This window comes from Alligator mississippiensis, chromosome 1 (assembly GCF_030867095.1).
Source record: "Alligator mississippiensis isolate rAllMis1 chromosome 1, rAllMis1, whole genome shotgun sequence".
NCBI lineage: Eukaryota > Metazoa > Chordata > Crocodylia > Alligatoridae > Alligator > Alligator mississippiensis.
Window position 1 is genome coordinate 312,569,314 of NC_081824.1, and position 13,792 is coordinate 312,583,105.

The following is a 13,792-nucleotide window of genomic DNA, read 5'->3' on the forward strand; positions in this document are numbered from 1 at the left end:
TTAAACTTTCTTAGATATCCAAATTCTTTAGGATAACAGGGTGAATGATCATTTGTCTTCACAATTTTAACCTCATTCCCTAGATGCATTACCTCATTATGCTCCACTGACATGATTATGCATAAACAGCAGATAAGACAGGCTGCTATATAAAAGTAGAAAAAATTGATTAAGTGATAGGCATACCTGTTTCTTTTCACACTTATGCACACCCTTAATCTTTCTTGTCTTCAGTAATTAACAACCCTAATAAGCATACAGAAAAGTCTAAGAAACTTTATTTTGCAGACAGCCATGGTTCTTCACAAGTAGGTGATACATCAGCAGTACTTCCTTGCTTCAGAAATTCTGCTCAGACAAACAAAATTCATTCCCTAAAGTGGTATACTTTAGCACCTGAAGCTCAAGTTAGTAACCTGGATTTGCACTTGAAACATGATCTACTAGTATGGCTTGGATCACAGAACAGGAATCTGCCATTAACTTGAATTTGAAGACCTATGTTTGAAAAGTAAACTGGCCTGTAGCTGGCACATTCCTTCAAGCATTTGTCTTCCTGAGGGACCAGAAATTATATTAGCTCTTCAAATTGGGTCCAACAGACTGCTATATTGCAGCAACTGTGCAAAGATTCTGCCTAGGATCTGAGCCATTTGGAGCTTCAGGGCTATATCATATTCAGTCAGGCCCCAGTGGTTTGCCATTCTTTAGTTTGTGGGTTGTCTGATTTACTTTTAGTTCCAATATGTTCTAATCCAGCCCTCTAGCTTTATATTCCCCCGATAAACAAACACAGCTTTTACTTTAATATACCATGATTTTGGAAGGGGACAGCAGTTGGGAAGAGTTGGCAGTGTAATTTACAACCTGCAATAATGCAGTGCTAATAAAACTGAACAAATCCATCTACAAATTGCTACAAGATATCTTTTTTTTTAAATCCACTATTACCTCTTATGCCTCAGTCCAGGAAAGCACTCAAGCATGAAAGATGTCTCATTGAAATTAGTAGAACTACTCATCCACTTAAAGCTAAGGCCTTTTTTTTTGCCTCCAAGGCTATTTAAATTTAGCTGTCTCAGACTTAAGTATCTTCCTCAGCAAAGGTGATAGTATTCTCTAAGGCACAATTTTCTCAAGAGACAGCCTGGTGGTCCCTCAGAGACTGATCCTACACTGTTCCATAGAGAAGAACAGTTCATCCATTCTGGAAACATGCAGCCAGAAGCCTCTCTCCAGAGGATGATCCTATTCATCAGGAGCTGTTCTTATTCTACCTAGGGGGTTACAAACATACCTCTCCCATTCTATTAGGAGGCAAACTGATGAGCAGCTTCAACCACTTCTAACCTATTGGTATTCATCTTGATCTGATTTGTTAAACAGGAAGGGTCCCTTTTGGGATTTATAGTTTATTTGGAGGAGGTATCTGCTAATGTGTTTAATGATCAGTGAGCAGCATTGACCTCAAGGTTAGGAGGTACCTGAACACAAGTGCAGAGGCAACTCTGGTGAACTGTAATTACAGTGCATTGGAGCAGTCTTGATTAATCAAGTCTGCTGGAGCGTGGTAATTGCCATGCTTCAGCAGCCTCCCATGTCTCATGTATTAGCATCCCTGTGCTTCAAAGTGGTGGTGCAGGCACTTGAGCTAAAGCTCATTGAACAAGCTTTAATTCAAGCACCCTCACCACCATTTTGAAGCAAGGGGATCCTGATACAGGAGACACTGTGGCATTTTAATTAGAGCAACTCTTGGAGCTGCTCTAATTAAAGCACTGCCCCCACCCCTGATACCCCTACCCTACACCCTGCCCTCTGTGTACATGTAAAAGTGACCAGGGAAATCTTAGTATCCTCCTTTTGCAAATAACCTAGTAGTTAAGACATTTTACTAAGGAGTGGAAGACCTGGGTTCTTTACCCTGATGGCTTTGGAACCCACAACCCCTGCTTAGGGCAGTCTAGCTTACTTCCCAACACCACCAAGGCATTGATTAAGCTGGGCTGAGAGGGAAAATGGGGAGTGGAAAAAACCTTGGTTCTGGCCTCTGGATGTACTGTTGTTTATCCAATGACTATTTAATATAAAATGCATAAAGAGTCATCATAGCAGGAGTAAGAATCTATAAGTTGACTCACCACTAAGCTATATAATTAACTTCTCTATTCCTTGCTTGTTTTCTGGCCTTGTGGCTCTTGAATTCCTTTCAACTTAGTGGTCCAGCTTTAACAGGAAGGATAGAGGATGTCCTCAGTCCTGTCCAGCACATGTTCTGATAGGGCACTAGGAGGTTTGGGTTCCAACAGCTGCAGTGTCAAATAGGCCAGAACTTTTTAAGTGTTATGTGAAAATATTCATCAAACTAATGTCAGATTTCTCAGATTATTAGCTTTTCAAGTTGTTACTTTCCAAGTAAAGCAACCTGACACATAGACATCTACTGTAAAATTTCTGGTGTGATGAGAACATTAAACCAGCAGGTCTAATTTTCAAATTCTCTTTATGCATTCATATGAGTTTTGAAAATAGACATCACTTGAGTGTGCACCCTTGTAAAACCATTATGGGCATAAATATACCTCTTTGAAAACTGCTCCTCAGTCTCCAGTTCTGTGGGTCTATCATATATGGAGTTTCACAGGCATGTAGGCAAGGCAGAGCCAAAAGAACCTAGTTAGTTGTTAAACTAAACTGCTTCCCAATAAACCTCTATAAAAACTCACCAATGCTCAGAGACTAAAGTATAATCCCTTATTACTAGTGTAGATGTTTCTTATATACATGTATTTTGAATGCTATTTTCTCTGTATTTCTTAAATGTTGGAATTCTATTATCCATTAGCAAAACCATGCATGTTTAAATGTTGATCTTCAGGGTTTCTTTCAAAGAACTATAGAGCATTGGTGTGAATATATACATAGTCTTTTGTGAGTACATTTCTTGCACTGCATTCAATGTTGTGTATAATGGTTCTGCAATACATAGTTTCTTACTACAATGTAACAAAATTAACTAGAACAACTGAAATATATTTCCCAAGATAAAACAAGAAAATCATAAATGCAAGAGAAAATTTCAAGCTGGTAGCCATTAACAGACTGGTTATCAATTGACATTAGGTGTTCCCTCATTTGATCCATGTTAAAAACTTCCCTAGAGTAACCTTTTCATCAGCGACCTCTTCCTGTGACCTTTGCCTAATCTTCAAACAATTTTCTTGGTATGAGTGCTAGTAATGTGCTCTTTCTAATCTCCTAGTTATCAAAAGATATAGAGATGTAATTTCACTTATGCTCCTAAAAGTAACTTTGGACTGGCTGTAGGAAATATTTCAAGTCATTTAATTTCAAGACAAATCAAAGCACAAAGGAATAATCTACTGCCTTTTTGACAGGAACACAAACTATGAACAGAATACAGTCACAGTCTGCCTAAAAAGTGTAACAGCTGTGGCAAACATATGGAGCTGCCATGGAAGAAAAGCTGCTGGCTTTCTGGAGTGAGACCCTAATCAAAGTGATTGATGCTGGATGTGATGCAGAAATGTAGCAGATATCCCTTTTGAAGGAAGACACTCTGGAGATAAATACAAAATGCTCAAATAAGTGGGACAGGCTGCAACACCTGTAATACCCCTAGGGTAAATGTTAATATTCTTTTGAGTTATGTTAGCCATGAATCATTTTCCCTAATGCTAAATATAGAAAATATAAAATAAAAATGAGCTAGTCTTGATAAAGTAACCACAATATCTGCCTTACAACATATTTATGCAAAAAAGACATTATATTCATATATTTATAGCCATTACCAATGCTTACAGTATATCCCCATGTTGTGCATACTTGATTCTATTTATTTTAGCTTTTTATCCTTTAGCAGTAGAAAGGAATCGTTTCCTTCGATATCTGCTATTAAAAGAAGTTAAAGGGCCATCATTTATTTTAATAGGATTCAAAGCTAGGATTTAATCTAATAACTTAAAGGCTACAGTCTGCTAACTCTGTGTACATGGAGTAATACTTTCTTGTGAAGTCATTTGGGGTACTTTTACATGTACTCTCGGTGTGGGAGGGGACAATTCTTTAATCAGACCAGCTCCAAGAGCCACTCTAATTAAAATGCCACAGTGTTTTGCATATCAGTGTCCCTGCACTTCAAAATGGTAGTGAGGATGCTTGAACTAAAGCTTGTTCAGCAAACTTTAGTTCACGCACCCCTGCCACCATTTTGAAGTGTAGGGGTGCTGGTACAGGAGATGTGGGAGACTGCTGGAGCATGGTCAGTACCATGCTCCAGCAGACTCTGTGCAATAGAGTATGTTCCAACAAGTGGTAAGAGTGCATTGGAACAGGCTCCATGCTTGTGTACAGGCACCCTAAATTTTGCCATTGGCTTCAGAATGGAGGCAGAATTTATTCCCTAAGGGATTCTATAGAAGCATTGGAGACAGAAGACTTAAGTTCTCTTCTTGATTTGATGCATCAGGTGATGCAGATCACAGTCCATAAACTGCTCTCTTTCCTTATCTATAAAATGGGATAACAATACCTTCTGAGCTTAAAAGGTTGTTTTAGGATTGTAAGGACAGCTATGCAAGATGCTGGCTTATAATTTACTAAATCTGGAAACTGAACCATCATTCCACACATAGACAAAACTCCCATTAACTTCAAAACTTTTCTTCTAAATTAGTTCCAAATCTATTTCATGAATTGTTAGTTTTTTCTTTATTTGCTGATAACTATATGCCACCAAAACTATAAAACTATTCATTTATCTATGTGCATTTAATCACATACAAACTATACAAAGCCATTTAAAACAACATTTGGGCAACTCATCCTTCAGACAGCATTACCATTTAAATTATTGGGCACATCTATATGTGGGCTTTAATGCACGTTAGTTTATTTTAATGTGCATTAAAGTTTCAGTAAAAAAAAAGCTATTTAGTTAATGCGCATTAAAATAGGCTAATACTAGGATTGTGTGAAGCTTTGGGTGCTGATTCGATTTGGAGGAGATTTGGCCTGATACAGCACCCAAATCTCTGAATCCAAATGAAAACAGGAGACCAATAAAAAGGTCCGAATCAATTCAGAAAAGAATCAGAGAGCTTCGGAGATTTGGACAGTTGCCGTAGGGAGCTGGACCCAGACTCCATGCTGGTACTTAGGGGGTAGGGGGGGAGGACAGGAGGAGGGGGGAAGGGAACCATGGGGGTACCCTCACCAGGCCCTATCCCCTGCCTGATCCACCAGCCCCCCTAAGTGCCCCCTGACCCCTGCCTGCTCCCAGCCCCCCCCATGGCTGCCGTGCTCAGCCCAAGCTCTTTAAAAAAAAGAAAAAAAAGAAAAAAGCCCTGCACTCACTGGCTGCTGCCAGGCAGGCAGGCAATTCCTGCTGCCCCCACTGCCCCACACTGTCTGCAAAGCTCTTCCATGAGCCCCACAACCCCCGCCCACTCTCCCAGCCTCCCCCCCCCCCTCCCTGGCTGCCTGCCTGCCCCAGCTCCTGGTTCTTTAAAAAAAAAAAAAGGCCCCCAATTACCAGTGTTGCAGCCACTGTTGGGGCTTCTGGGGGATCATGGCAGAGCCGCCCAACAGCATGGGGTAGTGGAATGTAGCGGGGATTGCTCACCTCATCTGGCAGCAGCTGGTGAGATGGGGGCTTTTTTTTTAAAGGGCTTTTTTTTTAAAGAGTCCTAAGCTGGGACTGGGTGGGGCAGCCATTGATGAGGCTGGGAGAGCGGGCAGGGGAATGGGGCCTGTCTGATTTTGCAAGTAAGCTGATTCAGCAATGGCTGCATCTCTGAATCAGATTTGGCTGAATCAATTTGGGTCAGTGATTTGAATCGCCAAATTGAATCACTGTCCCCTGAATCGGCCAAATCCAAGTCTGAAGTGAATACTAGCTGCTTCACACAGGTCTGGCTAATACACATTAAGTGTCACTTAAAAACCATGGGCACTTGTACACATGCTTGCACTGCAGTGCGAGGCACTTTTAAAAGCACCCAGCACTGCAGCACGTGCAGTTGTATAAGTGATGAAATGCATGTCAGCGCTAAGAAAATGGCATTGGCATGCTTTTGAACTAAATCGCCTCAAAGGTGTTTTAGTTCAAAAGTGCACCACTACCATTTTCTGTGCACTGATGTACATTTCACTGCTTATACAATGGTATGCCATACAGACCTCTCAGATCCTGCACATTGCAGGATGAAAAGGTATGTGTATAAAGCCCCATGCTCTTTAGTTACTGTGCATTAAGACAGACTAATGCACATTTTCCTATCTATACATGTGCTCCATAGGTGAGGCGGTGTGGGGGTGGGCACTTTAATTAGAGTGGCTCTGAGAGCTGCTTTAATTAAAGCACCCAGAGCCTCTTGTGTATCAGTACCTCTGCACTTTAAAATGGTAGTAGGGATGCTTTATGTAAAGGTCATTCACTAAACATTAGATAAAGTGCCGCTGCTGCTATTTTGAAGAGTGGGGATGAGAGACAGAGGCTGGCTGGAGCACAGAAATTACTAGTCCAGCAGGCTTGATTAATTACAGTACATAAGAGCAACCTCTGCGCTCATGTACAGGCACCTGGAAGTACTAGATTTAATATGCATTAAGTAAAGCAAGTTAATGCATGTGTAGATGTACCCAGTGATATCTAAAACAGCCATAATCTGCTAGCATTTAATAATTAACTATAAAGAAAAGGAAATGAGTTAGTGTAAATGATTAAATAAACTGTTAAGTGCCCTGGAAATGCTTTATTGTATCTGTAATTCTGTTAACAGACAAGTAAACAGATGAAACTAGCTCTAAGGAAATAATGTTCTATGTATCATCAAAACCTCAGAGGCTGCTGACTTGCATGCATGTTTATTGTTCTGTTAGTAATAATGGTCTAGGTACAATAAAAGTTACTAATATACTACAAGAAAACTGGCTAAATACGAAAAGGGATTTTATACAGTAAAATCTATGGATATGATGACATTAAAGAACAAAGTCTGAAAATGTTAAAGCTATTTTTTCTGAATTAAGGCAGAAAATATCTGCTCTAGTAAATAAAAAAAAAACCCCTTTTACTAGTTTAGGTATTAGATTTAGAATTTAATGGTAAGTATCCTTGTTACCACAGCTGAGGAATTATCTATTTTCTGCTTCTACTAGCTTTCTTATGCTTCCTACTCTATTTTCACAGAAATATTATGTAAACTACTCTGTTTTTGTTTAAAAAAAAAAGAAAAACAACTTTAATGATATTCATTACCTCATGCAAATGAAGTGAGCTGTAAAATAGAACAAGCACATAAACACAAATCCATAATGCTAATTAGGGAACTCTTAGAAAATTACTTTTTAACAAATGCACAGTGTTAATGGATGACTTAGAGTAAATAATGAAGTACCTGTACTTTCTCATAGTAAATAAAATCTACAACAGATAGAAAAAGTATATTTGCAATCCATAATAAACTCACAATAACTAATTTAACCAAATTCATCATTTTTCTTTGATTTATTCCAGAATACTGTATCCTGAAGTTTGAAACGAAAAAAAAAAAAATCAATTACTTCAACTACCATGATTAGGAATGGATTTGTAGCAACATTCTCTTTCATGTGCTGAATTTCTTTTCTTTCTCCTTTAAGCGCCTCACAATGGAATTTTCCTGAATTGCCAAAACAGGAGCTTTTCTGTTTTATAAACCTTTCTAATTCTCCTCCATACCATTCTTGCTGGAGCCAACAATAAAGTGCATGTGTGAGTTATGGTGCAAAGTGCATATGTGCAAGTTATGGTGACAAGTCTACTCTGATTGCCTAAATCCTGTTGGAAAGCCAAAGGAATTGTTTTAGCAGTATTACTATGAGCAGATGAACATGCCTCACTGTAAAGTACTGTGGTGATTAACTTTGTAATCTTTGTCTTTATTTTCAATCATATCTGCTGAATTTGCTATTTTGACAAATGCTGAATGATCCTCACTCATACTGAAATGAATGACACTTCAATGTTCTCTGCCCCATTAACACATTCTATTAAGGTTGGCATCATGGGCCAATCACTATAATATTTGAGTTTGCAAAATGTTTAAACTACTATTTATGCCTTTTAGCAAAAAAGAATACATGGTACCTGTCTCAAAGATTTAACTGGTCTATCTATTTGCAATAGACGTTTATTGTCAACAAAATTATTAAATAAAGCTCACATCCTACAAGTTTTTGGTCCATTTGGCTCCTCTTCCAGTTATGCATTTGTTTCTTGGATTAAAAGGTAAACTCCAGCTATAGAAACTTGATTGTTTTTCAAGTCCCCGGTGGCTTTTCCATGAAGGTAGGTTGAAGCTTCTCTAGCCCCAACATCTTTTTGCATGCATAGTATGCCAATTTGTTGTGAGATGACTGAATTACAAAACAAACAGTGAACTCCATAAGAGTTTTTTCTAGAGACATCAACCTTGCATAACAGCACTTTAATCTGTATTGAAAAAAAATCTTAATAATGTGTCATTCTTGCCATTTTCAGACACCTTTGCATTCCAACACACATGCGGCAAAGGCTGTTTCTCCCTACTGCCTTTTTATTCCACACTCAAGTGTTTATCTTGTAATACATAATTTAGCACATGATACATTTCAAAAAGAAAATTGATAGTTTGCTTATGCCCTGAATCTTCAAAATTTGGTGGAAAAAAATTGGCTGTCCATGGCTGTGCCAATGCTTTTGCTGTTGGCCAACAGCATGCTTACAGATAAACCTGCAAAACTACATTCACAGGGATTTTCCCCTTAACTCTAATCTAAACATAATTAAATGTTTCATTTAGACATACCACTGGAGTATAACTAGCAATTATTTAGCAGAGGCCTCACAAAATTCTGTTTGGTCATTGTTTGGGTATACAAGGAAGAGAAAGAGTAAGTGGCTACCTTTCTGTTGCTCTTCTGTCTGTGCTTGACCATGTTAGGGCAAACATTGTAAATAGTGTGTGACTTCTGCAGGATGCTACAGAAGAGTTTAGAAATGCTCTCACAAACATTTCACACACAGAAAGTTTAAAAAAAACAGTCCACACATTCAAGTTTATTTTGGGTTGATTTGTATGACAACTAAAAGAAAAATCTTGTGCCATCTCACCCAATTCTTCACAAAGTCCTCCTTCCCCTACCACCCCTGCAAAGTTAGAAAGCTAAGGGAGGACACGTACAAAAGAATATCTATTAGCTGGTCTCTGCATGACACACACATATGCATGTACATACCCCGCCCCTTCTTACTACAATGAGGCTCTTGTGCTTCTGCTGACTGCAACATGACATTATGTCAAAAGTGGAAAACCACCTCTTGGACCGGTGGGTTCCAACCCATTTATAATTAAGAACTATGAATCATTGCTTAAGCTCTACTGTTAGCAGATCTGTCATTCTCAGGAAATCCCCTTCTGGACACAAAGAACAGTTCTCACTGAGAAGACAAACTTGGTCTACCTCAGCTAAATAGCAGGTCACTTTGGCAATTTTCTTAACCAAAATTGTGCCCAGCACCATGTTGTTCAGTAGATTCTCCCAGGTACATAGGTGACCTAATTAGAACTGTTAAGAGGCAATGTCAGTTAGCCCACCCCAGTGTCAAATAGCCTGACCACCATGTTATGCAAATATGCATATTCTGCTTCCAATTCAGGAACCAGCCTGAACAAGCATAGCGGTGTATTTGAAGGTGCAGCAGCCACGTATGGTAAAGGTGTGGTCCAGACATGGCTTAAGATAAAGTGTATTTCTGGGTAGCAGTAGCAGGGAACTGAGCTGGAAAACAGGGCATTTTTGAAGAACTTACTTGCCAGTGATTGTAAAACCATTGGGTATTGTAATAATGTAGCATAAACTAGAACCAAAGAAAGATGTAGGTGCCTAGACATACCTATGTGGATATTAGGCACCCAAATCCAATACTGCTATCCAAAAAAGCCCCTGCTCAGTGGCTGCCTAACCCTGAAGCACCAGAAGTCATAGACAGTTCCCAATTTGGCATAAAAGTTCTGCAATTCCAGTCATAGGAATGCCAGGCTTTGTCATGCCCTGCATAGATTCTCTCTCATGACTGCATGAGTGCATTGATGCTTAAATCCTTGATGGGGACTGATGCTTTGGGATTGTTTGGGGCTTGTCTAACACATACGAATAAGATCAGCCTCCTCACAAAACATAGTTGAGGGTGTTTTATCTTTAAAATGGGCATAACCTTCCATATAAAACAGGTAATTGGGAAGTTATAGATACACACTTGCTCTAGAAAGTGGGCTCTAGATCTTCCTGAGCTCTAGATCCTCCTTAGAAAGAGTGGGATCAAACCTGTACCTCCCATATCCCATCAAAGTGCCCTCATCAAAACTAAATGCTAAGATAGGTAGGAATATATTCCCCCTTCCCATATTGATACAGGAGCAACTGTGGTGAAAAAATATGGATTCATGGGGGTAAGAAGAAAGGGGTCATTCAGGTCATTCACTTTGGAAGTGGGGGAACAGTGGGTTTCCGCTCCCAGAATTGTTTATATATTTTATATTACACAGATATAGGATTAGGAAAAATAGAAATAATTCTGGGTAAAAGGAATAGGTCTCAGGAGTAACCCCTACCAGGTGAGTGCTTTAACCACTAGGATACAGAATAACTTAGCTACATGAGCTAGCAGGGAAGACATTACATATTATGGTTGCATTTCACCACTTAGCAGCCACCTTTTTCACCTAGCACTAGTTTACAGCTGTCTTCCCTGAGATGTTTTACAAAGATATATAATGATGGGTTCTCCAGTACCTGCCTCTATATGCCCTAAGTCTAAAATCAATTAGACGGAAACAAGCAGGACAAGCAGCTAATGATAATTGAATAGGATGTACATATTTTTTCCTGATCTTGCGCAGTTACACCTGATCTTGCTCTGGTATGAACAACCAATTAGTTCTATGCTAAAACCTAGAAATGTATACATACACAGTCACACACAGTAAAGCAAATACTTGCAAGAGATAAACATGCTGAATAGTGAAACAAGTTAAAAAAAAAAGTTGTGGGAAACCTCAGTAGATATTGATTGCTTAACACAACCTCAGAAAATGCTGACATATATGACTAATAGCTTCTAGTGAATCTGTAAACTGATGACTAAGCAAATGCCTGACAACTTTGGAATAGAGGATTTATCCATCGTTTTCCTATGATGCAGAGAATTCTAAAAGAGCTAGATTTAGTGTTCCTAGAGAGAGATGCACCAGCTTATTTATATGTTACAGTCTTCAACAACTTTTTTCAGGACCCAATAATTATAATAGCAGTAGTCCTTATATTCTAGTATCCTAACTATTCTTTTAAAATAAACAAAAATCATTAAAAATGCATCTAGAACAAGATCCTCTGAGCAATTTTTTTTCCAAAAGATATCCTTCTTCCTTATTCAAATAACTTTCATCATTAACTTCTGTTTCTCAACATGAACCTCTCCTCATTGATATCTGAAAATTTTGCAGTACTATATATGGCCAACAAGTCCTCTAAGGGTGTGAGAACAGATGTTCAGGTTTAGTTAGCTTAGTTTAAGCCACCTAAAACGGAGCTAGATTGCTGTATAGGGCTTGTGAGTCTGCAGAGGGGCTGATGCTGGGATTGTGGGGGCTGGCACATCCAGGGAGGCCGGTGGGGCTGCTGAATCCAGGAGTGTGCTTGTTGTGGCAGGGGGTAGAGGGGAGGAGGATTAGGGTCGGGGGTAAAAATAGAACAACCTTGGGACTATGCAGAGTGGGTTGCCTTTCCTAGCTCTGGGGTTGTCCTGAGGACCCATGCAAGCATTCTCTAGGCTGGGTTAACCCCATACCAGGCTAAGGTTGGCTCTTGTCTGACAAAAACTAACTTTAGATCATGTGTGCCAGTTTTAGAGTAACCTAATGCTTGCACTCAGCCATTTCGATTGCCTAAAGCTTGCCTGGGGCAATATAAAATGTAATGCCTGCATGTAACCTAAAATCAAGATAGGTCTCTATGTACATTTTGTCTCTCACCTTCAGAAGCCTGAACTTTGTTCTAAAAGCCTGCACTTTCATTGAAGAATTTATCACTCATAAGTAGTCACAGTCAAAGTGAAGAAAGTTGTTTCTAGTTAGCTTAGGTTACATATATTGAAGGATTTGAAGACTAGGCCTTGAGGTCACCAATATAACCACTATCTGAGAAAATATAGCCTTCTCTCCCCACCACTTCTGACTCCACACTTAAGGTAATTTTAGACTCTTTATTCCTTTCTTCACACCCAGAGCCTTTATATCCATGGATGGGTCTCCTATATCTGTGACACTGAGTCTTTTTTGACAGTTTCACTTCTTCCACTATCAGCTTCTCAAAGCTTTCTTTCCTTGGCACATCCTCTGCTTCCTCTACATGACCTTAGCTAGTCTCATGACTAAAGTTATATTATAACCTTTTTCCAAGTCATCAGAACCATGCCAGCTACTGTGTCTCACAAATCAATTCCAGAATCTGATGCTGTTTATTTAAAATCATCATGACAAAAAATGAGAACTCACCACAGCTGCTCCCTCTAAATGCATCCCTTTCTTCACCAGGGATGTTTTCTGCATACATGTAAAGCAGGCTGTGTAGCCTACAGGCTTCTGCAGGCATGTTTTGCTCCCTAAGGAACTCCTCAGCCACTTCTCCTATTTTCACAGATAAACTGACCTATTCTCACAGATACACTGAGAGGCTGTGATGCAGATAATTACATGGGTGGCAAATTGGCTTAGGGGTCACACCCAGAGAGTGGTCATAGATGGGTTGGTGTTGACCTTGAAAGATGTGGGCAGCCCAGTCCTCGGTCCTTGGACCTGTGCTGTTCAGTGTCTTCAGCAGTGACTTGGATGAAGGCATGGAAAGCACTCTGTCCAAATTTGCTGATGATACTAAATTATGGGGTAAAGTTAACACGCTAGAGGGTAGGGAATGAATCCTGGCCGATCTGGACAGGTTGGAAATGTAGGCAGAACAGGATGCAATTCAGAAAGGACAAATCCAAGGTGCTGCACCTAGGGAGAAGGAATCACCAGCACGCATACAGGCTGGGGGAGGACCTTCTCAGCAGCACAGTAGTGGAAAGGGATCTCAGAATCATACTTGACACCAAGATGAACATGAATCATCAATGTGACGAAGTGATCAGTAATGATAACAGCAATTTATCATGTATTAGCAGGTGCATGACAAACAGTTCCAGGGAGGTGATATTTCCCTTCTATGCAATGTTGGTCAGGCTGCAGTTGAAGTACTGTGTCTGGTTTTGGGCGCCACACTTGAAGAGGGATGTGGGCAACCTCAAGAGGGTCTAGAGGAGGGCCATTCATATGGTTAGGGGCCTGGAGGCAAAGCCCTACTAGGAGAGATTGAGGTTCCTGAATCTCTTCAGCATCTGCAAGAGAAGACTGAGAGGTGACCTTGTGGCTGCCTACAAATTCATCAGGGACGGGACAGCAAGGAATAGAGATACTCTGTTTACCAGGGCACGCCTTGGAGTAACTAGAAACAATGGCCACAAACTGACAGACAGCAGATTTAGGTTAGACATGGGGAAGAACTTCTTTACGGTGAGCGTTGCCAGAATTTGGAATAGGCTTCCAGTGGAAGACCTTGGGGGTCTTTAAGAGGAGGATAGACATGCACCTGGCTGGGGTCATCTCAACCCAATGCTTTTTACTGCCCAGGACAGGGGTCAGACTTGATC

General features: G+C 40.0%; 1 protein-coding gene and 1 long non-coding RNA gene across 4 annotated transcripts in view; one reads left to right on the top strand and one right to left on the bottom strand.

Moving 5' to 3' along the window:
• LOC109282880 (uncharacterized) overlaps positions 1-8,399 on the top strand; it is a 29,396-nt gene extending 20,997 nt beyond the window's left edge. The window contains exons 2-3 of the long non-coding RNA XR_009459124.1: positions 3,399-3,644; positions 7,544-8,399. This is a non-coding gene — a long non-coding RNA (uncharacterized LOC109282880). The remainder of the gene's footprint in view (positions 1-3,398; positions 3,645-7,543) is intronic.
• IL1RAPL1 (interleukin 1 receptor accessory protein like 1) overlaps positions 1-13,792 on the bottom strand; it is a 1,380,155-nt gene that overhangs the window by 936,119 nt on the left and 430,244 nt on the right. The window lies entirely within an intron of this gene.